Source organism: Leptodactylus fuscus, chromosome 4, assembly GCF_031893055.1.
Source record: "Leptodactylus fuscus isolate aLepFus1 chromosome 4, aLepFus1.hap2, whole genome shotgun sequence".
Classification (NCBI taxonomy): domain Eukaryota; kingdom Metazoa; phylum Chordata; class Amphibia; order Anura; family Leptodactylidae; genus Leptodactylus; species Leptodactylus fuscus.
The window spans coordinates 209,003,704-209,027,470 of NC_134268.1; the positions used below are offsets into that span (position 1 = coordinate 209,003,704).

At 46.8% G+C, this 23,767-nt stretch overlaps 1 protein-coding gene across 2 annotated transcripts in view; it reads right to left on the minus strand.

Annotated features, from left to right (window-relative positions):
* Positions 1-23,767, minus strand: part of RUNDC3B (RUN domain containing 3B) — a 109,071-nt gene that overhangs the window by 17,323 nt on the left and 67,981 nt on the right. The gene's annotated exons all lie outside the window — the stretch shown is intronic.

The window sequence follows — 23,767 nt, forward strand, 5'->3', positions numbered from 1 at the left end:
ATATGAAATGTAACTTTGTATCTTGTTTTTGCTTTAATTCAGAGAATACGTGAGACTTTTGTGTTGAAGTTACTTTGTATTTGAGCTGCTATATATACGGTGCTGTGAGAAACTTTACATAGTGACTTTGGGACAGAAGTATTTGAAGTTAACCCTTTCCCGCCGATGGCATTTTTTGATTTTCGTTTTTGACTCCCCTCCTTCTAAACCCCATAACTTTTTTATTTCTCCGCTCCCAGAGCCATATGAGGTCTTAATTTTTCCTGGGACAAATTTTTCTTCATGATGCCACCATTATTTATTCTATATAATGTACTGGGAAGCAGGGAAAAAATTCAGAATGGGGTGGATTTGAAGAAAAAATGCATTTCTGCGACTTTCTTACGGGCTTTGGTTTTACAGCGTTCACTGTGCAACCAAAATGACATGTCCCCTGTATTCTGTGTTTCGTTACGATTCCGGGGATACCAAATTTATATGGTTTTATTTACATTTTGACCCCTTAAAAAAAATCCAAAACTATGTTAAAATTTTTTTTTTTGAAAAGTCGCCATATTCCGACAGCCGTAACTTTTTCATACGTGAGTGTATGGGGATGTATAGGGCGTCTTTTTTTGCGGGACCAGGTGTACTTTGTAGTTCTACCATTTTCGGGAAATGTTATTGCTTTGATCACTTTTTATTCAAATTTTTATCAGAATCAAAACAGTGAAAAAACGGCGGTTTGGCACTTTTGACCATTATTCCCGCTACGGCGTTTACCGAACAGGAAAAATATTTGTATAGCTTTGTAGAGCGGGCGATTTCGGACGTGGGGATACCTAACATGTATGTGTTTCACAGTTTTTAACTACTTTTATATGTGTTCTAGGGAAAGGGGGGTGATTTGAATTTTTAATCCTTTTTTTTTTTTTTTAATATTTTTTTTACTGTTTTTAAACTTTTTTTTTTTTTGCATTTATTAGACTGCCTAGGGGTACTGACATGGGTGGGCGGTGTGGCGGATTGTCAGAGCGGTGGGGGTCGGCAAACATGGCTGCTCGGAGTGTTAAAGAGCGCCTCCTGGAGTATCGGTAAGGTGAGGGGCAAAGTGGTAAAGTATATGTATATGAGATTGTGTGGGGTTAGGGGCTAGGGTATAGAGGGGAATGTGAAGTTTTAGGGCTTCCTATGGTCCAAAGTGTGTGCGATTGCAGAGATAGTGATGTGAGTTGGCTTTTTGCGTGGGTCCTGGAAAAAACGTATGTGCGTTATTGTGACGAAAAGTAGCCTATTGTGCAATCGGGTGTATTTACTATGTTTTTGGAAAATTTGAGCCAAATCGGTGGAGCGGTTTTTCCGTGATTGAGGAACAAACATCCGAACATGCAAACATCCAAACCCACAAACCCACAAACTCACAAACTTTCACATTTATAATATTAATAGGATAATGTGTTCGTTATGTTATGCTCTATCATCTACTAGAGTTGGGACGGAGGGGGTCAACACAAAATTTCAGCAATTTATAAAAAATAAAATTTTTTATAAAAAATTGGAATTTTGGATACATACGTGGTAAACATATATGAACATTAAATGCACATTACATATAACATGCATGTCACTGGAGGCATTAGAGATGACGGTTTTCGTGCTGAGCCCCTGGACCATGGACAAAGATTACTGCCTTGGCCACCATCCCAACCTACAGTGACCGAGGTGGTCCTCAAGAAGAGCGAGCCCTGCATGGAGGTCCCAATCTATAGTGTTATCTCCGATGTCCTAATAGGACCTATTATAGCTGACATATCCCCCCAGCAGCCCGGCCTAGAAATCTATATCCCCGCACGGTATTGCTGGTGGTTTCCATGGTTTTGTTCATATAATCACTGTGTGAGGTTTGGGCCGTTCAGGTCCTTAGAAAATTGGTCTCGGAAAATAAAATTTCAGTTGCAAGACACAAAGAGAAGATTTCTGCCCAGAGAGGATGAAGGGTGACGGTGACATCCGGTCAGATGTAAAATTCACAAAGGGGCAAAAACATATCTTAACTAGAGATGAGCGAACACTAAAATGTTCGAGGTTCGAAATTCGATTCGAACAGCCGCTCAATGTTCGTGTGTTCGAACGGGTTTCGAACCCCATTATAGTCTATGGGGAACAGATACTCGTTAAGGGGGAAACCCAAATCCGTGTCTGGAGGGTCACCAAGTCCACTATGACACCCCAGGAAATGATGCCAACACCTCTGGAATGACACTGGGACAGCAGGGGAAGCATGTCTGGGGGCATCTAACACACCAAAGACCCTCTATTACCCCAACATCACAGCCTAACAACTACACACTTTACACACTCAATACCACCTCTCTGACAGTAGGAAAACACCTTGAAACATGTGTATTTGGCACTTGCAGTGAGGAGAGCTTGTCACCAGCAGTGAATTTGGCCCTTGTAGTAAGTTGAGGTTGGCACCAACATTTGTTTTGAAAATCAGGGTGGATTGAGCCTCTAACCAGCAGAGTTTGGGCAAATTCATGGTGGAGGGAGCCTCTAAACACCCCAGTTTGGGCAAATTCATGGTGGAGGGAGCCTCTAAAAACCCCAGTTTGGACCAATTCATGGTGGAGGGAGCCTCTAAAAACCCCAGTTTGGACCAATTCATGGTGGAGGGAGCCTCTAAACACCCCAGTTTGGACCAATTCATGGTGGAGGGAGCCTCTAACCAGCCCAGTGTGGGCAAATTCATGGTGGAGGGAGCCTCTAAACAGCTCAGTTTGGGCAAATTCATGGTGGAGGGAGCCTCTAAACAGCCCAGTTTGGACCAATTCATGGTGGAGGCAGCCTCTAAACACCCCAGTTTGGACCAATTCATGGTGGAGGGAGCCTCTAAACAGCTCAGTTTGGGCAAATTCATGGTGGAGGGAGCCTCTAAACAGCCCAGTTTGGACCAATTCATGGTGGAGGGAGCCTCTAAACAGCCCAGTTTGGGCAAATTCATGGTGGAGGGAGCCTCTAAAAACCCCCAGTTTGGACCAATTCATGGTGGAGGGAGCCTCTAAAAACCCCAGTTTGGACCAATTCATGGTGGAGGGAGCCTCTAAACAGCTCAGTTTGGGCAAATTCATGGTGGAGGGAGCCTCTAAACAGCCCAGTTTGGGCAAATTCATGGTGGAGGGAGCCTCTAAAAACCCCCAGTTTGGACCAATTCATGGTGGAGGGAGCCTATAAACAGCCCAGTTTGGACCAATTCATGGTGGAGGGAGCCTCTAAAAACCCCAGTTTGGACCAATTCATGGTGGAGGGAGCCTCTAAACAGCCCAGTTTGGACCAATTCATGGTGGAGGGAGCCTCTAACCAGCAGAGTTGGTGGAAATCAGGGTGGAGGGAGCCTCTAACCAGCAGAGTTGTGGGAAAGCAGGGTGGAGGGAGCCTCTAACCAGCAGAGTTGGTGGAAATCAGGGTGGAGGGAGCCTCTAACCAGCAGAGTTGTGGGAAAGCAGGGTGGAGGGAGCCTCTAACCAGCAGAGTTGTGGGAAAGCAGGGTGGAGGGAGCCTCTAACCAGCAGAGTTGGTGGAAATCAGGGTGGAGGGAGCCTCTAACCAGCAGAGTTGGGGGAAATCAGGGTGGAGGGAGCCTAGTATTAGCAGAATTGTGCAACGCTTATGGTGGATGAGTATGAGGATGCGGAGGAATTGGAGAGGTTGAGTACAGACATGGAGTTTCATGTTGGGGTGCTTTACACAGGTGGGCACAAAAATGAAGGCTCTATCCAGTGGTGGTTCATTTTTATCAAAGTGAGCCGGTCGGCACTCTCAGCTGACAGACGGGTGCGCTTGTCAGTGATGATGCCACCGGCTGCACTGAACACCCTCTCAGATAGGACGCTGGCGGCAGGACAGGACAGCACCTCCAAGGCATATAGGGCAAGTTCAAGCCACAGGTCCAACTTCGACACCCAATACGTGTAGGGCGCAGAGGGGTCGGAGAGGATAGGGCTGTGGTCGGAAAGGTATTCCCGCAACATGCGCCTATACTTCTCACGCCTGGTGACACTAGGACCCTCCGTGGCGGCACTTTGGCGAGGGGGTGCCATCAAGGTGTCCAAGACCTTAGACAGTGTGCCCCTCGTTTGTGTGGACCGGTGAGAACTTGGTTGCCTACTGGAGGAACTGCCCTCCCTGCCGCCAACGTCACATGCTGGAAACATCTCCATCATATTCTGCACCAATTGCCTGTGGCAAGCATTGATGCGATTGGCCCTCCCCTCTACCGGAATAAAAGATGAGATGTTGTTTTTATACCGGGGGTCAAGGATAGCAAAGATCCAGTACTGGTTGTCCTCCATGATTTTGACAATACGCTTGTCGGTTGTAAAGCACCCCAACATGAACTCAGCCATGTCTGCCACAGTGTTAATTGGCATGACTCCTCTGGCCCCACCGGAAAGTTCAATCTCCATTTCCTCCTCATCCTCCATGTCTACCCATCCGCGCTGCAACAATGGGACGATTCGAAGTTGCCCGGAAGCCTCCTGTATCACCATCACATCATCGGACAACTCTTCTTCCTCCTCCTCCTCCTCCATTAAACGCAGTGAAGCGGACAGATGTGTGGACCTACTCTCCAGCTGTGACGGATCGGATGCTATCCCTAACTCCTCTGTGTGATCTGAGTTATCCTGGGATTAGGTTAGTTAGGTTAGTTATCAGGGATTCTCTCAGAACACACAAGAGCGGGATTGTAAGGCTCACCATCGCATCCTCAGAGCTCACCCTCCTTGTGGACTCCTCAAAGACCCGTAGGATGTCACAAAGGTCTCTCATCCATGGCCACTCATGGATGTGAAACTGAGGCAGCTGACTTTGTGGCACCCTAGGGTTTTGTAGCTGGTATTCCATCAAAGGTCTCTGCTGCTCAACCACTCTATTCAACATCTGAAACGTTGAGTTCCAGCGTGTGGGGACGTCGCAGAAAAGCCGGTGTTGTGGCACATGCAGGCGTTGCTGGAGAGATTTTAAGCTAGCAGCGGCTACTGTCGACTTGCGAAAGTGGGCGCACATGCGCCGCACTTTCACCAGTAGCTCTGGAACATTGGGGTAGCTCTTTAGGAAACGTTGCACCACTAGGTTGAAGACGTGGGCCAGGCATGGAACATGTTGGAGTCCGGCAAGCTCCAGAGCTGCTACCAGGTTCCGGCCGTTATCACAAACGACCATGCCTGGGCCCAGGTGCAGCGGCTCAAACCATATTGCTGTCTCATCGAGGAGGGCATCCCTCACCTCGGAGGCAGTGTGCTGTCTGTCCCCCAAGCTGATCAGCTTCAGCACAGCCTGCTGACGTCTACCAACGCCAGTGCTGCAACGTTTCCAACTCGTAGCTGGGGTCAATCTAACAGCGGAGGAGGAGGCGGTGGCGGAGGAGGAGGCGGTGGCGGAGGAGGAGGCGGTAGAGGAGGAGGAGGAGGGGGGTGTTCTTCTCGTGTCCCTGCCAGGAATGTTAGGCGGGGAGACGAGGTACACCGGGCCAGTTTGGGAAGCAGTCCCAGCCTCAACTACATTCACCGAGTGTGCCGTCAGTGAAATGTAGCGTCCCTGTCCGCATGCACTTGTCCACGCGTCGGTGGTCAAGTGGACCTTTGTGCAAAGCGCGGAACTAAGGGCCCGCCTGATGTTGAGTGACACGTGCTGGTGCAAGGCAGGGACGGCACACCGGGAGAAGTAGTGACGGCTAGGGACGGCATAGCGAGGTGCCGCAGTTGCCATCAGGTCCAGGAAGGCGGGAGTTTCAACAAGCCGGAACGCCAACATCTCCTGGGCCAGCAGTTTAGCGATGTTGGCGTTCAAGGCTTGCGCGTGTGGGTGGTTAGCAGTGTATTTCTGCCGCCGCTCCAATGTCTGAGAGATGGTGGGTTGTTGTAAAGAAGCGCCTGATGGTGCCTTTGATGGTGCAGGAGAAGGAGATAAGACAGGAACAGGGGAGGATGAGGGAGAAGTCAACAAAGTGGCGGAGGCAGATGAAGTGGTGTCCTGGCTCGTCCTCTGGAGTGCATCGCCAGCACAGTCAGCAGTGGCAGTGGCAGTGGCAGAGGCAGTGGCAGTGGCGTGAACGGCAGGCGGCCTTTGTCCTGCTGTTGCTGCCTGCCACTGATTCCAGTGCTTGGATTCCAAATGACGGCGCACTGAAGTGGTGGACAGGTTGCTCTTCTCAGAGCCCCTAATCAATTTCGAGAGGCAAATTGTGCAGACAACACTATATCTGTCCTCGGCGCATTCCTTGAAAAAACTCCACACCTTCGAGAAACGTGCCCTCGAGGTGGGAGTTTTTCGGGGCTGGGTACGAACTGGAACATCTTGGGAGATTCCGGGTGTGGCCTGGCTTCGCCTAAGCTGCTGACCTCTGCCTCTAGCTACCCTTTTTGGTGCTGCACCTGCCTCAACATCCACACTACTTTCCCCGCTTGACATCCCCCCTGTCCAGGTCGGGTCAGTGTCCTCATCATCCACCACTTCCTCTTCCAACTCCTGTCTCATCTCCTCCTCCCGCACAATGCGCCGGTCAACTGGATGCCCTGACGGCAACTGCGTCACATCATCGTCGATGAGGGTGGGTTGCTGGTCATCCACCACCAAATCGAACGGAGATGGAGGAGACTCTAGTGTTTGAGCATCTGGACACAGATGCTCCTCTGTTAGGTTCGTGGAATCGTGACGTGGAGAGGCAGGTTGAGGGACAATGAAAGGAGCGGAGAACAGCTCTGGGGAGCAGGGACAGTTGGGGTTATTGTTCTGTGAAGCTTGGGAATTTTGGGAGGAAGGAGGACAAGACTGTTGGGTAATAGGAGGAGAGGAGGCAGAGTCTGACTGGCTGCTGGACAATGTGCTGTAAGCGTTCTCTGACAGCCATTGCAAGACCTGTTCCTGGTTCTCGGGCCTACTAAGGTTTGTACCCTGCAGTTTAGTTAATGTGGCAAGCAACCCTGGCACTGTGGAGTGGCGCAATGCTTGCTGCCCCACAGGAGTAGGCACGGGATGCCCTGTGGCTTCACTGCTACCTTGCTCCCCAGAACCATTCCCCCGACTTCGCCCACGGCCTCGTCCACGTCCCTTTCCGGGAGCCTTGCGCATTTTGAATTCCCAGTTAGAAATTGGCACTATATACCAGTAGCAAAAATTGTGGGTGCACGTAACCCCAATATATTCTTTGAATTCCCAGTCAGACAATGGCACTATATACCAGTAGCAAGAAATGAGGGTATTTATAACCCCAATATATTCTTTGAATTCCCAGTCAGACAATGGCACTATATACCAGTAGCAAAAATTGTGGGTGCACGTAACCCCAATATATTCTTTGAATTACCAGTCAGAAACTGGCACTATATGGCAGTAGCAAGAAATGAGGGTATTTGTAACCCCAATATATTCTTTGAATTCCCAGTCAGACAATGGCACTATATACCAGTAGCAAGAAATGAGGGTATTTATAACCCCAATATATTCTTTGAATTCCCAGTCAGACAATGGCACTATATACCAGTAGCAAGAAATGAGGGTATTTATAACCCCAATATATTCTTTGAATTCCCAGTCAGAAACTGGCACTATATGGCAGTAGCAAGAAATGAGGGTATTTGTAACCCCAATATATTCTTTGAATTCCCAGTCAGACAATGGCACTATATACCAGTAGCAAGAAATGAGGGTATTTATAACCCCAATATATTCTTTGAATTCCCAGTCAGACAATGGCACTATATACCAGTAGCAAGAAATGAGGGTATTTATAACCCCAATATATTCTTTGAATTCCCAGTCAGAAACTGGCACTATATGGCAGTAGCAAGAAATGAGGGTATTTGTAACCCCAATATATTCTTTGAATTACCAGTCAGAAACTGGCACTATATACCAGTAGCAAGAAATGAGGGTATTTATAACCCCAATATATTCTTTGAATTCCCAGTCAGACAATGGCACTATATACCAGTAGCAAGAAATGAGGGTATTTGTAACCCCAATATATTCTTTGAATTCCCAGTCAGACAATGGCACTATATACCAGTAGCAAAAATTGTGGGTGCACGTAACCCCAATATATTCTTTGAATTCCCAGTGAGACAATGGCACTATATACCAGTAGCAAAAATTGTGGGTGCACGTAACCCCAATATATTCTTTGAATTCCCAGTGAGACAATGGCACTATATACCAGTAGCAAAAATTGTGGGTGCACGTAACCCCAATATATTCTTTGAATTCCCAGTCAGACAATGGCACTATATACCAGTAGCAAGAAATGAGGGTATTTATAACCCCAATATATTCTTTGAATTCCCAGTCAGACAATGGCACTATATACCAGTAGCAAAAATTGTGGGTGCACGTAACCCCAATATATTCTTTGAATTACCAGTCAGAAACTGGCACTATATGGCAGTAGCAAGAAATGAGGGTATTTGTAACCCCAATATATTCTTTGAATTCCCAGTCAGACAATGGCACTATATACCAGTAGCAAGAAATGAGGGTATTTATAACCCCAATATATTCTTTGAATTCCCAGTCAGAAACTGGCACTATATGGCAGTAGCAAGAAATGAGGGTATTTGTAACCCCAATATATTCTTTGAATTACCAGTCAGACAATGGCACTATATACCAGTAGCAAGAAATGAGGGTATTTGTAACCCCAATATATTCTTTGAATTCCCAGTCAGACAATGGCACTATATACCAGTAGCAAGAAATGAGGGTATTTGTAACCCCAATATATTCTTTGAATTCCCAGTCAGACAATGGCACTATATACCAGTAGCAAAAATTGTGGGTGCACGTAATCCCAATATATTCTTTGAATTCCCAGTGAGACAATGGCACTATATACCAGTAGCAAAAATTGTGGGTGCACGTAACCCCAATATATTCTTTGAATTCCCAGTCAGACAATGGCACTATATACCAGTAGCAAAAATAGTGGGTGTATATAGCCCCAATTCTATTGCTAGGGGACTTGCAGGGTATTTCTGAGGTGAAGGTGGGGGGGCACACCGTTGGAACGGGGATTTGGGGTGTATATATGGGGTATACGGGAATACACTGTCAGTGTGTTCCATTCAGGATCCTGGGAAAGCTGGGTTGCGGCGATTGAGCCCGTCAGTGCCACGTTACACTGACAAGCTTCTCCCTGGAATTTAGCTCTTATAAGAGCTGTTGTGGTTGTCTTCTCCTTCCTATCCTAGCCTGTCCCTGCCTACCCAGAATCTAACCCCTAGCTAACTGGACGGAAACCTCCGTCCCCGGTGAATTGCAAGCTCAGAATGACGCGAACCTGGGCGTCGCTGTTCTTTTAAATTAGAGGCCACATGTTTTCGGCAGCCAATGGGTTTTGCCTACTTTTTTCAACGTCACCGGTGTCGTAGTTCCTGTCCCACCTACCCTGCGCTGTTATTGGAGCAAAAAAGGCGCCAGGGAAGGTGGGAGGGGAATCGAGTAATGGCGCACTTTACCACGCGGTGTTCGATTCGATTCGAACATGCCGAACAGCCTAATATCCGATCGAACATGAGTTCGATAGAACACTGTTCGCTCATCTCTAATCTTAACCCTTTAATGACGTGGGGTAGTTGGTAGTTTTTTATCTTACAAAATTCATATTTTTACATTTTTGGGGTAACTTAGCTATGTGAGGGCTTGTTCTTTGTGGGACGAGTTGTACTTTCATTTGGCACCACTGTGGGTACATATAATGTTCTGATTAGCTTTTATTAATGTTTTTGTGGGGCGAGTGTGAAAAAAAAATTACAATTCTATCAAAATTTTTTGCATTTTATCTTTTAGGCGACTTTCACCGTATTCTGACATCTATCACTGTTTTACTGTTTAGTTCATGGAGATATGTCAGGGCTCATTTTTTGCAAGGCAAGTTGTAGTTTTTATTGGAAACAATATTTTGTATGTATGACTTTTTGAGAACTTTTTATTCTTGGGGGGGGGGGGAGGTGATAAAAATACATTAATTTGTGCATTATGGTATACTTTTATGGTGTTCACCGTACGGGTTTGATAATGCTATTTTTGGATGGCCCTATGGTAGCGGGGGGCCCCTTTGGACAGTGGGACAGTCCAGCATTTTCTGTCCCACTTTCCAGGCAATGGGTCCGGTCTGCACAAACTCATCGGTGTCTGGAATACACTGATGAATTGCAGACGTTAATGGAGTAGAGAGCCATCCACTCCCTGATTCATCACCCGGCCACTGTCTTCACCCCCGGTGTCCTGGGAGCAGGAGGCGTGATGTAGTGACGTCTCTGGGACCAGAGAGGGGAGTGAATGGTGGAACGGGGAAAGGTGAGTACCGTAATAAGCTTTGTTTTTTCTTTGATTATATGCAATGGGGAACATGAAACTGTGGAAGCAATCTGGGGGATGGGGGGGCATTCTACTCTGGGGGCAACCTGGGAGGTGGGGGGACATGATACTTTGCAGGCAAAGGGGGGGGGACATAACACAGTAGGGACACCCCGGGGGTGGGGTGGGGGATATGAATCTGTGGAGGCGACATGGAAGGGTACATTATGAGGGGCATTATGGGGCCACTAGAGAGGCATTAGCCACTAAGGGGCATCATACCATGTGGGGGTCATTGAGGGGGAATTAGAATATGTGCAGGTTTTGGTGATCAGGGGGCCCACTCATGAAACACTTGCACAGGGCCCACCAATGTCTTAAAACGGCCCTGGTCTTACAATGTATATCATATATGAACCAACCCTTCCTTATAGGACCGCTGCTATCTACACTGATAGTGCTGTACAATGTATATCATGAATTAACAAATCAGTAAAAGTTAAAGAAAAATCCCAAAAATCTAAGCACAAAAACACTTTCCACGTCACAGTCATGAGATCCCGGGCGGAATACAAATGTCTTATTTATGTGAATTAATATCATTACATGCTGTGCGCAGTCCGCCATGATGAAGCCGTCAGAGCATCTCTGCGGGGTGGCCGTGTCTGTCAGGGGTGATGGGGCTGAGGAACCATCCAATTAATCTACAATGAATGTAATTTGGCGCGGGGCGCTATCTGCTGCCTCCGTGCTTTGCTTAGTCATCACTGCAATTATTTGATAAATCACCTCCATATAATTGCCGGCACTTTACAATATTTTCTGGTGACATTTTCATTTACTTTTTGCGATGTTGCGCTTTGCACGCTTCGAGGAGCTTGTGGGGGGCATTACCGGATGATGAAAGAAGGGCGAAAGTTGCAAAGAGGACGGAGGGTGTAAAGAGAAGGAAGGAAAGGCTATTTGGGGTAGGTACATGTAAAGTACATTAGTCATCTCATCTCGATGTAACTATTAATCTTGGATTAAGAGCAAATCTGGGATATAGTAATGGGGTGCGGATAAGATCTCATCATAATACTGAGCCCCAATGATCTGTACTGCCACCATAAGGCCCCATGCACACAGGGGAACCCGGACCGTGCCTCGGACAAGTTTCCTGGTCTGAACCACGAGGACTCCCGGCCCCATAGTGATATAAGACGCTGATATCCCCTGCCTCCGTCCCATACTGTGTATAATATGGACGGGAGAGCCCACGAGGAGCCAGCATTATGGATCAGTAGGATATAGAAAGTCCTGGTCTCCTGGTTGGGTTTGGGCCAGGAAATCCGACCAATGTACTGACCGTTGTCTGGGCTGGATTCCTGTGTGTGTAGGGGCCAAAATTTGGACTGATAAATGCGGTTTTTGATGTACTTATTGTCAAGAGACCCTTCTAAAAAGTACGGTCCAAGATCTTAGAACCTCATTGAAGCCATAAAGAGCAGCCAAAACCCCCCAAAAGTCTAAGGCTAAGTTTACACAGAGTTTTTTGGTCAGGAATTTGAGGCCATATCCACCTCAAAATCCTGACCAAAAAGACGGCTCCCATTGAAATCACACCATGAGGACCCGTATGAGGTCATAGGCATGCAAAGATACAGTAGTGCCCCCTATGGTGCAATAATCAGATAAGGGTGAAGATCCGGCTCCATAATAAGCCCAGAGCCTCCGCTATTAGGGCCGGTTCATTTCAGTCGGCATATTATATTACATAAGGGGCAATTGAGCGGGGAACGTTGTTTTTTTCACCTTTGGTACAAGCCATGTTTGCTGTTCATGTCAACTCAATCCGCCGGCTTTCAGCAATTCTCTGCGTGGGAGACGTTTTTGTCAAACATTCTGTGTAGGAGTTTTCTAACCATTGTGCAATTTGAATTCAAGTTTGTGAAAGGGAAATTTAATAAAAATCGGAAAACTTTGGAAAATTCCTTCTTATATTTACCTGTCAACTCCCGGTGGATTTTTTTTCTTTTTGAGGAGGATGGGAGTTGTAGCGCATCCCTGCTTATCATCTTATATTCAGGCACACAAGGCGCTGGACTAGTCCTTCAGGGTAATAGAGAATGTCCCAAACCCCACCTAGTTACTGCAGCGACCATAGAGATAGTCCACTAGTCGCCATGATAGGTTAGGTCAGTGATGGCGAACTTATGACACGCATGTCACAGGTGACACGCCAAGACATTTTGGGTGACACACATCGGCCGCTACTTATTGTGTTATTGCAATTAGCAGCTGCTGATACTTTTTACTCACCTGTCCACGCTCTTGTCCTGGCCACCCTCCCCGCCTCCTCTAGGCGGTGCTACACTGATGTCACGACACTGAAGAACGCCGGGATGCTATATACAGCGTCGCAGCCTTCTTCAGCGTCGGGAACAGCGCTCCCTGGAGGTGACAGCGGAGAGCATCCAGGTCTGTAGTGTGGACAGGTGAGTAAAAAGTATTGGCCACTACTGTGTGGGGGTGCGGAGATAACAGGGGGTCATATACTGTGCAAGGGCGATAAATAGGGGGATCATATACTGTGGGGGGCAGAAAATGGGGTCCCTGTGTGAGGGCTAAAAAAAATGGGTTATAAATTGCGTGATTAGCCAGAAAAAGGGGGCCCTATACCGTATGGTGGGCCAGAAAATGGGGGTCCTATACCGTGTGATGTGCCAGAAAAAAGGGGTCCCATATCATGTGATGGGCCAGAAAATCGGGGTCCCATACCATGTGATGGGCCAGAAAATCGGGGTCCTATACCATATGATGGGCCAGAAAATCGGGGTCCTATACCATGTGATGGGCCAGAAGAAGGGGGTCCTATACTGTGTGACGGGCCAGAAAATGGGGGTCCTTTAACGTGTAATGAGCCAGAAAAAGGGGATCCTATACCATGTGATGGGCTAAGAAAGGGGGGTCCTATACCATGTGATGAGTCAGAAAAAGGGGGTCCAATGTCAGCTTTCTGACATACAGGACATAAAAAAGTTGCAATTTTATGTGTGCAAAATGAGTTTTTGCACAAAAATTTGCATTTTTTTCTGCCTTTGACACCACCCAGAAAAATTTAGCTAGTGGAAAAAAATAAACCTCTTGACTGATCTTTGTGCAGATTCCATCTGAGTCTCCCATTGAAGTGAATGGAGGTGGAAATTTCTGGGGTGACGTTGGGTCCCACTGAAAAATCCACTGTGTGAACTTACTCTTAGCCCACAATCACATGACCATGGTGCAAAACAGCTATTAAAAAACATCCATTTTTAACATCCATTTTGCACCCAAGGAGCAACGTAATACTTCACTTCTCCTGTGGTGGCGCTGCAGAGATGAAAACCGATTTCCCCACAGATTACTGGTGGCCACTTCTAAAAAACAGGGAATGTTCAAAGTGGTCACCTGGGGCAGGTCCTCTACTATGGGGGCATCTCTGGCGACTGCTGGACGCAGGTTGTACACCCCTGTTATATCCTATCCCAGCATCCCCATTACTGTGGCAGATGACATAACTTTGTTTGCTACCTTACAATATACGGCGCTCAACATAACAAATGCGCCGAGGTTTAGTCTTTCAGAAACAAGCGGTGAAATCACAAGGGAACATAATAAAACAGATGGCGTTCTTCACATCACGGAAAGGATGTGATTTGTTTGCAAACCTGATATTCAGTATTACATAAGATACACAAGCGAGGAAAATAAAGAAGCATTCATGCAAATGAAACGTATGGGAGTCTATCCGGAGCTATTAGACACTGTATTCAGAGACAACAGCTGCGCAAACAGGTGTAGTAGAGCTGAGGTTGTCAACATAGCAGAGATGAATGTATCATTTGGAACAGTATGTACAGTCTTACCAAGTTGCATTAATAAATACATATATGTATGGAGTGACAACACCCTGTATTATGATATTTGGTCTCCCGGGCCTCCTCTCAGCCTATAAGCTTGCATTACTACTATAGCAGGGGTAGGGAACCTTGGCTCTCCACCTGTTGCAAAACTACAACTCCCAGCATGCATACTTACTCTTCTGTTCTGGGAACTCCCATGGAAGTCAATGGAGCATGCTGGGAGTTGTAGTGTCACAGCAGCTGGAGAGTTAAGGTTCCCTACCCCTGTATTATAGGCTTGTAGGCTGAGAAGGGGCCTGGGACACCAAAGCTCTTACATGGGTAGAGATACGGAGGTTTGGAAACATGCAGCTAGACTTCAAATAGATGGAAATTTAGGTGCAATGTGAAATTGTAGTTAGGGGTACACTTTAATAAAATCATGGATGCCACTTTAAAGTAAGAACTCATTTTCTGGAAATCAGATGTTGAATTCTCAATTCCCAAAAGAAGTAGCTCATGATAAAAAAAAACAACGTCTTCCTCGTCTCACGAGTGTAATGCTGGCAGTCTTTGACTACCGACATCTGTCCTCTCTTTGCAGTCATAGATGCCAGAACACCCGCCGCAGTGTGCTCCATCTCTGGAGTAGCCGTCCTTGTTTCCTGTCTCCTGCTGGTACATGCTCCAAGAGGCCAAGTACCAGCCCTAAGTATCGGTCCCTGAGCGAAAAGGTTCCTAGCTTTTGTAGCTCTTGTGATGGTGTATCTGCTTGATTTGTATTTTGACCTCCTATGTCTGACCTTTGCCTGATTATCTGACTATGCACTTGTGCAGCCAACCTGGACCTTTGCCTGATTACTGTATTGAACCTGTGCTGCCTGCCCTGACCTCTGTCTGATTACTGTGTTAACCCTGTGCTGCCTTCCCTGATCTGTCTGTTTACTGTTCTTATTGTGTGATGCCTACCTTGACCTCTGCCTGATTACTGTACTGAACCTGTGCTGCCTGCCCTGACCTCCATCTGATTACCATACTGACCTTGTGCCTCCTTCCCTGACCTCTGTCTGATTACCATATCGACCCTGTGCTGCTTACCCAGACCTCTGCCTGCCTTAAAAAAGTATGGATTCTTGCACAAGGGTGTATACATAACTATATGCAACACTGGCTCACTGTTGTTCTCTGTTATCAGCCACTGCCATAAGATTTTCTTTGTGCTTTATTTCCCAACCCTTGTATGATGTGGGATTAATATGCGTATTGAACCTATTTTTGGAGTGGAGACTCGCTGTGACCTCTTCCTTTCTTTTAAGGTTTTTTTTTACATTTTTGACATCTGTGTAATCTATTTCATGTATTAACTAAATTATTAAGTTTGGTTATAAATTATTAATTTCGGAGACTTTAATTGGTGAAATTTGTAGGATTGGTATATTTGGGGCAGGATATTGTGGCCCAGGAATGCACACCACGAGCTCCGATACACACCTTGCTTGACACATTGTGTGGGTAGAAAGGGGCAGGGATTGGGGCAGACGTCCGTTTTTCTGGCTTAGGTTTCCATTGTGGCACATGGCCTGATTGATGAACAAGCCACAGCCAGTTGGCCCTTTATTAAGACTGGCATGCGATATGTCAGTCTTAATAATCTGCCTCAATACGTGACAAGGTTGAAGATATGAGGTGTAGTTCTCCTTTAATACAATGGTGGCAGTCAATACCTGACCGATAGATAGAGATGTATATCCCTGTCATCCTCAGAACAGCGGCCCTGGAATATAACTCAGCAGCAGAGTTATTCCGATCAATATTTTAACAAGAGGGAACGGTTACTCATCTCTTTGATGTCTATAGACATAATGCTAATGGTTTCGGAGACGACTATAATTAGCATTTTCCACTCATCACAAGCTGCCGATGTTCCTGTCAGGATCGCTGCTCTCCAACTTTCCACCTCTCATGGTAAAAGGGCTCTGACAACTCCTACGTACTTCACGACTGATGAACTCCTCGGGTTCGCAGTGGCAGACGTTGCTTTGAATGTACTAAGGTGAAATGAGTTCAACAAGTAGACGAAATCTTCTCCAGCCATAAGTGGCCTCATTTCTCAGCGTGGTATTAATACCATCGTAATTATTCCCCGGAGCTTCATGAAGATCTCGGATCAGTCTGTGCCAGACACACAACTTTTTTATTAGTTGAAGTCATAGAACTATTTTACAAGGGTGAATGTTTGCCCCTACCATAACCAGCCTTACGATAGGTCATCAAGGTGTGATCGGTGGTGGTCAGAGCCTTGTATCCTACACTGATGAGTAGAATGGAGGGGTGCTGGTCTTTGGATGACCATGACTACTTCAGTGTTCTTCTAAGCACAGTGACACAGTTTTACTATGGTCTGAGCTTGGACTACACTGCATTACCAGGACAGGGAAAGCCACATGTGCCTAGGACAACGTAGGAGGGAGATCTTTGTCCCAGAAAATGTTGTGGTTGTTTCTTTCTGGAGACCCAATGGTTGCCATTAGTGATGTAGCTAGGAATGGCAGGCCCCATGGCGAACTTTTGACATGGGCTTCCCCCCACGAAGACCCCAACCGACCCCTCCCCCTCGCATTCCTGCGCTCTCTATTATGCCCCATAGTGGCCCCTGCAGTAGTATCCCCAATAGTGTCCCCTGCACACAGTATTATTCCCCATAGTGACCCCTGCACTTTTGCACACAGAATTATCCCCCATAGTGGCCCTTGCACACAGTATTATCCCCCATAGTGGCCCTTGCACACAGTATTATCCCCCCATAGTGGCCCTTGCACACAGTATTATCTCCCATAGTGGCCCCTGCACACAGTATTATCCCCCCATAGTGGCCCTTGCACACAGTATTATCCCCCATAGTGACCCCTACACACAGTATTATACCCCATAGTGACCCCTACACACAGTATTATACCCCATAGTGACCCCTACACACAGTATTATTCCCCATAGTGACCCCTGCACTTTTGCACACAGAATTATCCCCCATAGTGGCCCTTGCACACAGTATTATCCCCCATAGTGGCCCTTGCACACAGTATTATCCCCCATAGTGGCCCTTGCACACAGTATTATCCCCCATAGTGGCCCCTGCACACAGTATTATCCCCCCATAGTGGCCCCTGCACACAGTATTATCCCCCATAGTGACCCCTGCACACAGTATTATCCCCCATAGTGACCCCTACACACAGTATTATACCCCATAGTGACCCCTACACACAGTATTATCCCTCATAGTGACCCCTACACACAGTATTATGCCCCATAGTGGCCCCTGCACACAGTATTATGCTCCATAGTGGCCCCTGCACATAGTATTATGCTCCATAGTGGCCCCTGCACACAGTATTATGTCCCATAGTGGCCCCTGCACACAGTATTATCCCCCATAGTGGCCCCTACACACAGTATTATACCTCATAGTAGCCCCTACACACAGTATTATGCCCCATAGTGGCCCCTGCACACAGTATTATGTCCCATAGTGGCCCCTGCACACAGTATTATCCCCCATAGTGGCCCCTACACACAGTATTATACCCCATAGTAGCCCCTACACACAGTATTATGCCCCATAGTGGCCCCTGCACACATTATGCTCCATAGTGTCCCCTGCACACAGTATTATGTCCCATAGTGTCCCCTGCACACAGTATTATGTCCCATAGTGACCCCTGAACACAGTATTATGCCCCATAGTGGCCCCTGCACACAGTATTATGCTCTATAGTGGCCCCTGCACACAGTATTATGCCCCATAGTGGCCCCTACACACAGTATTATGCCCCATAGTGGCCCCTGCACACATTATGCTCCATAGTGGCCCCTGCACACAGTATTATGCTCTATAGTGGCCCTTGCACACAGTATTATGCTCTATAGTGGCCCCTGCACACAGTATTATGCTCTATAGTGGCCCTTGCACACAGTATTATGCTCTATAGTGGCCCCTGCACACAGTATTATGTCCCATAGTGACCCCTGCACACAGTATTATGCCCCATAGTGGCCCCTGCACTTAATATTACGCCCCCTAGTGGCCCCTACACACACAGTATTATGCCCCACTATCGACACAATAATGAACAATTATTATTGGACTCTTTTCAGACCCCAGAGTATAATAATCAGAGACCAAGGAGGGGATACCAACATAAAAAACACTGTCACTTACCTATCCCTGGCTGCGCTGCACTCCTCGGTCGTGTCGGCCATCTTCAATGACGTCCGGGACGTCACATGAGAAGGGACGCAGGCCCTGGTCATGTGACGTCGTATGCGACGCGCTAGTTTGCGGCTGTGATGTTGTGGCCGCAAAATCACGGCTGCAAACTAGAGCGGCGCATACGATCCCCGCTCCCATTGAAATCAATGGGAGCGTGTACGGCCTGCAAAGGGTCCCGCGGTGTAGACGTGCCACATCACGCGGCACGTTACACCGTGTGAACCCTCCCTAAGGCAATAACTTGCATTCCTTATGAGATCAGTAATGTATCATATTTGTAGAAAAAAAGACTTAAAGGGATTGTCTGATAAAAAAAATTAAAGAAAAATCACTGTCGGGGGAGGGATGCAGATGTACAGTACTATGCAAAACTTTTAGGCAGGTGTGGACAAATGCTGCAAAGCAAGAATGCTTTCACATATCGAAGGGTTAATAGTTTCTTGCTGTCATTTAACAAAATGAAGTGAATGAAGAACAGAGGAATGTAAATCCCATCAATATTTGGTGTGAACTTTGTCTTTTGTAGGCGGAGTCCTGGAATTGATGATATGGCCCCCACAGATATAGCCCTGATCTCATCATCATCCAGTCTGTCTGGGATGACACAAAGAGACAGACGGATTGGAGCAAGCCTACTTCCACAGAAGATCTGGGCTTAGTTCTCCAAGATGGCGGCAGGAACAACCTCTCTGCCGTGTCCTGCCAAAAACTGTCTGCAAGTAACGAAAAGAACTGATGGAAGGCAAAGGGCAAAGGTCACAACGAATATTGATGGGATTTTACATTTCTCTTTTCTTCACTCACCGCATTCTGTTAATTGAAAAAACTAATTATTAACCCTTTTGCTGCATTTTCTTACTTTTTTAAGCCATTCTGACTTCTACCCCTGAACATCCCTTTTAACTATCCTTAAAGCAGGCGGTATTACTGAAGGATCAGGCTGACCACTGGCCCAGGTAGGGACATTTACTGAGAAGTTCAGAATAGCAAAAAAGAAGATTTTCCATCTGGTTGTTGATTCTTCTTACGATTATATCGTCTTTATATTTCCTCTCAGAAACAGGAAAGGATCCCGCTGCGCCGGAGACAACAATTGCACAGCGTGACTCTATAAAATGTCTCATTCATCCTAGGTCTCGGGGAGACAGCTCAGCCTGCAAACCCCAAACTAAGGAGGAGTAATACAAAGCACTAGAGTTGCGTCCAGTACAGCTGGTGGAGCTTGAAGCTCCGTCTTCTGTTACAGGGTTCCAAAACCCCTGCGGAGACATAAGAATTAAAGAGGGTGTAGCCTATCCATAGGAGGAGGGGTCATCAATATGAGATCGGTGGGGATGATATTTGTATAATGTACTACACATGTCTGCATACAATGGGGCAAATTTTGACTGGCATATTGTACGCCAGTCTTAATAAAGGCCAAGACTGGAGCAGGAAACGGGAGATTGATGAAGAAGGGTTAAATAAACTCCATTCACAACCACATCCCGATGACTGCGCTCCAGTCCCTGCGGCTGAACGCCATTCATACAGTGGAAATGCTTCTTAGCACTGGATGACTCAGTCAGACATCGGAAAATAACAATACATTGAATCAATCAGCAGCAATGAGATGAAGCGCCCGGGATACGTTTCTCTCTGGACCTCTCAGACTGAAAGGTTAAGTGTTTTATTGGCAGTATATCTCCATCCCCGTCTATAAGGCTTGGTCGTATACAGGGGTATTTGTCATCTACCCTCTACGCGGGGTGACTAGGCGATGGAAACCCTATCAACTGGCCTTGTACCATGGCCAAGGCCAGACTATTGGGTGTGCTCATGGAGCCTATTCCTAGGGATAGGGGCTCTCTATTAACCATATCCAACCCTGCCCATGAGTAGACCGCTTGTGCAATGGATCCCAGTGACTTATGTAGGGTATTTATGACATAAAAACCTAATAAATACAATACTACAGGGCAAGCTGTCCTCTCACTTTTAATGGTAGGACTTTTCCCATGTTCTCTAGCCCCCACTATTCCTGCAGCATTGATTGCTCAGGAATGGTGGGGGCTAGAGAACAACTGTGCCAGAATCGGCGGAGCGGCGGCTATTACATAGTGTAAAGAGCTGGACTTGTTGGAAGTGGTGAAAGGTTCTCTTTAAATGGTTTGTCAGGTTTAGGAAATCATTTTCAAAGTTCTTTTTATGGATTTCTGAGTTACTAGAAGGGACAATCTGTTCAGGATCATCAGTATTAGGTAGAGGTTAAATAGAGTAGAACTCACACTATGGAGGACTCACGCTATGGGGGACTCACGCTATGGGGGACTCACGCTATGGGGGACTCACGCTATGGGGGACTCACGCTATGGGGGACTCACGCTATGGGGGACTCACGCTATGGAGCTTGCACCTGCATTACACAGACAACAGAAAACTTAACACACTAACAGTGCTCCCCTATTTGTGCCCACAGAGTAACACTGCCCCCCACAAAGTAATACTGTCTCTATCACAATGCTCCTACACAATGGTAGTGCCCCACCACACAGTAGTATTGCCCAGTTAATGCTTTCCTCATAGTGGTAGTGCCCCCTAAATGCTTCTACACAGTGGCAGTGCCCCCTAAATGCTCCTACACAATGGTAGTGCCCCCTAAATGCACCTACACAGTGGTAGAGCCCCCTAAATGCTCCTACACGGTAGTATCATCCGCTAAATGCTCCTACACAATGGTAGTGCCCCCTAACTGCTCCTACACATTGGTAGTGTCCCACCACATAGTAATACTCCCTAGTTAGTGCTTTCTTCACAGTGGTAGTGCCCCCTAACTGCTCCTACACAGTGGTAGTGTCCCTGTAGTTACCTGTTAAATAGGAATACTGCCCATTTAGTGCAATCCACACAGTCCTCATAGTCCACTTACTGATCCTACACAGTAGTAGTGCCCCCTTAGTGCACCTCACACAGTAATACTGTCCATTTAGTACCTTCCTGATAGTAGTAGTGCCTGCTTACTGCTCTTACACAGTAGTAGTACCCCTAATTGCTCGTTCACAGAGTAGCACCCCCTTACTGCCCCCTCCCCCACAGCAATATTGCTCATTTAGTGCCTTCCTCAGTATAGTTGTGCTGCATAACTCCCCCCATACAATGGATGTGCCCCCTTCATTCATCCCCATGCAGTAATAGCGCCCCCACTAACAATGATATAACATACAGAGCAGCAGAGACTACAAGGATGTCCTGGCCTGTGGCCTACCCTGCCGGCCAGGACAATGATACCGCGGCCTCATGCCAGTCTGCGTTGGCTTTACACAGGCTTAGTATTCACTCACATACATGGTTGTCAGACAAACTGTGTCAGGGACCGAGATAACAAGGAGAGAATCTGAAAGGCCCCTACGAGATCTCCTGTTTTCGAGGGGAGGGGGTGTTTTTTTCTTTTAATAGCAGTCACTTATAAATATGACATTCTGTCTTGTTCTTTTCAGTCCGCACTGGTCTGGATGGTGAGGCGTTCAGTGCTCGCGCATCCCACTAGGCCAATTACCAAGATGAAACATCATTTTAAGAGAGGTAACAGGAAATTGACTTCTGATAGATAATTACTAAGCAGAAAATCCTCCCACAACCCAAACCCAGACATAACAAGAGCCTATAAAAGACAGTGTGCAGTCAGTGCAAGAGACACGGGCACAGGAGCAGCATACTAAACACTGCCATATCTCCGGGAACAATGAGGAAGACAAAACTTCACTCTAGGCACTCCATGGCAGACCTTTATGGTAGACGTTACCCTCACATTTACATAAACCTGCTTTTTTTAGGTAAAAATTCTGCACTGGTTAGTGTTGCAGTAAAGGAGATGGAATCTAAGTTTTCTGTTACAGAGGTCCAAAACCCCTGCTGCCTTTATACAGCCATCAAAATCCTTCCTGCTTCAGCCACCACTAGGGGGAGCTCACTGAAGTGGAATTTACAACTTAAGGGGTTTTTGCAATTATATCCACTCATTCCTGAGGATACAGGTAAGTGTCTGATCATTGGGATCCAGAATGCTGAGACTGACAGTGATCAGGAGTAAGGGGATCCACAATTCTACTGTTATGCATACGTTCACTTCTATGGGACTGTCCATTTTTGGAGGTCCTATAAAAGTGAAGAGAGTGGTGGTCTGGCGTGTGCTGTACAGCTCCCTGCACATGAAGCACTCAGAGGCACTGGTGGGCCCCTGTATTGTGATCATTGGGGGTCCCATGGTTCGGATGTTTAGGCCAAGTCCTGTGGATAAGGGATAAAAAAGATAGGAGTTGGAAAGAAATTTTTTTCCCCCTGAAATAGGGCAATGAGGTTTTTTTCCTTCCTCTGGATCAACACTCTAGGGTTATAGGTTGGACTGATGTCTTCATAGAACCTCATCTACTATGTAACTATGTAATCGTACTTGTCAACTCTTCCAAAATGTCTATGAGGCTGTGGGAAACAGGTGACCTCTCATTGTCCCAAAAGGGTGAGCAAATCTGGGCCTGGTGGAATAACCCCTTATTCAGCTCTCAGTCATATCGTATGTGAGGATGGTGTCACTTGCACATTTCTTGTGCCCACAGGCCACAAGAAAATGGCCGCTTATTTACTGTGTAAGCGGCCATTTTTCTCGTAGCCACGGGCATGCGCAGTCTGCTCTGCCCGAGGCCTAGAAGTTTGAACCCAGCTCTGGAAGATGCCGCGCAGAGGCCGTTCCTGAAGAAGATGGAGGTGTCGCTGGAGAGTTCTCTCGCAGTATTGGGGACGCCCCCAGTGCTGTTTGAGCGCTGGGGCCCGCCCCCAGTGCTGCAAGAGAGCTCATTTGTATACAGACAATAACCGGAATTTCTACCGAATGGCGGCACGGAGAAGACATCTAAAGGAAGGAGAAGAATAGCCTTTCTTAAGGCTATTCTTATGTGTGATCTACAAAAAAAATTTGATTTTAATGGTAGAATCCCGTTCAGCTCTCAGTTTAATTTACCTCCTTTCCACCGGTGGTCTCGTCATACTGGACTCAGGGGTTCTGGGCTGGTTCTGACTCTGGTCATGTGATCAGAACCAGTCCCCATTCTCTGGGTCGCAACTCCCTCCTCCCCTGATTTCACAGTACTGTGGGGGTTGGCTGCATAATATAGGTAACTAATGGTAAAAATGGGAGAGGAGGCAATTTGGGGAACGGGGGCTGTTTCTGATCCTGTGATACTGAGTCAGAACCAGCATGGAAACCCTGGGGTCCAGCATGTAGAAACCACCAAATTAAACTCCCCACCAAGTCCCTTTAACACAATGG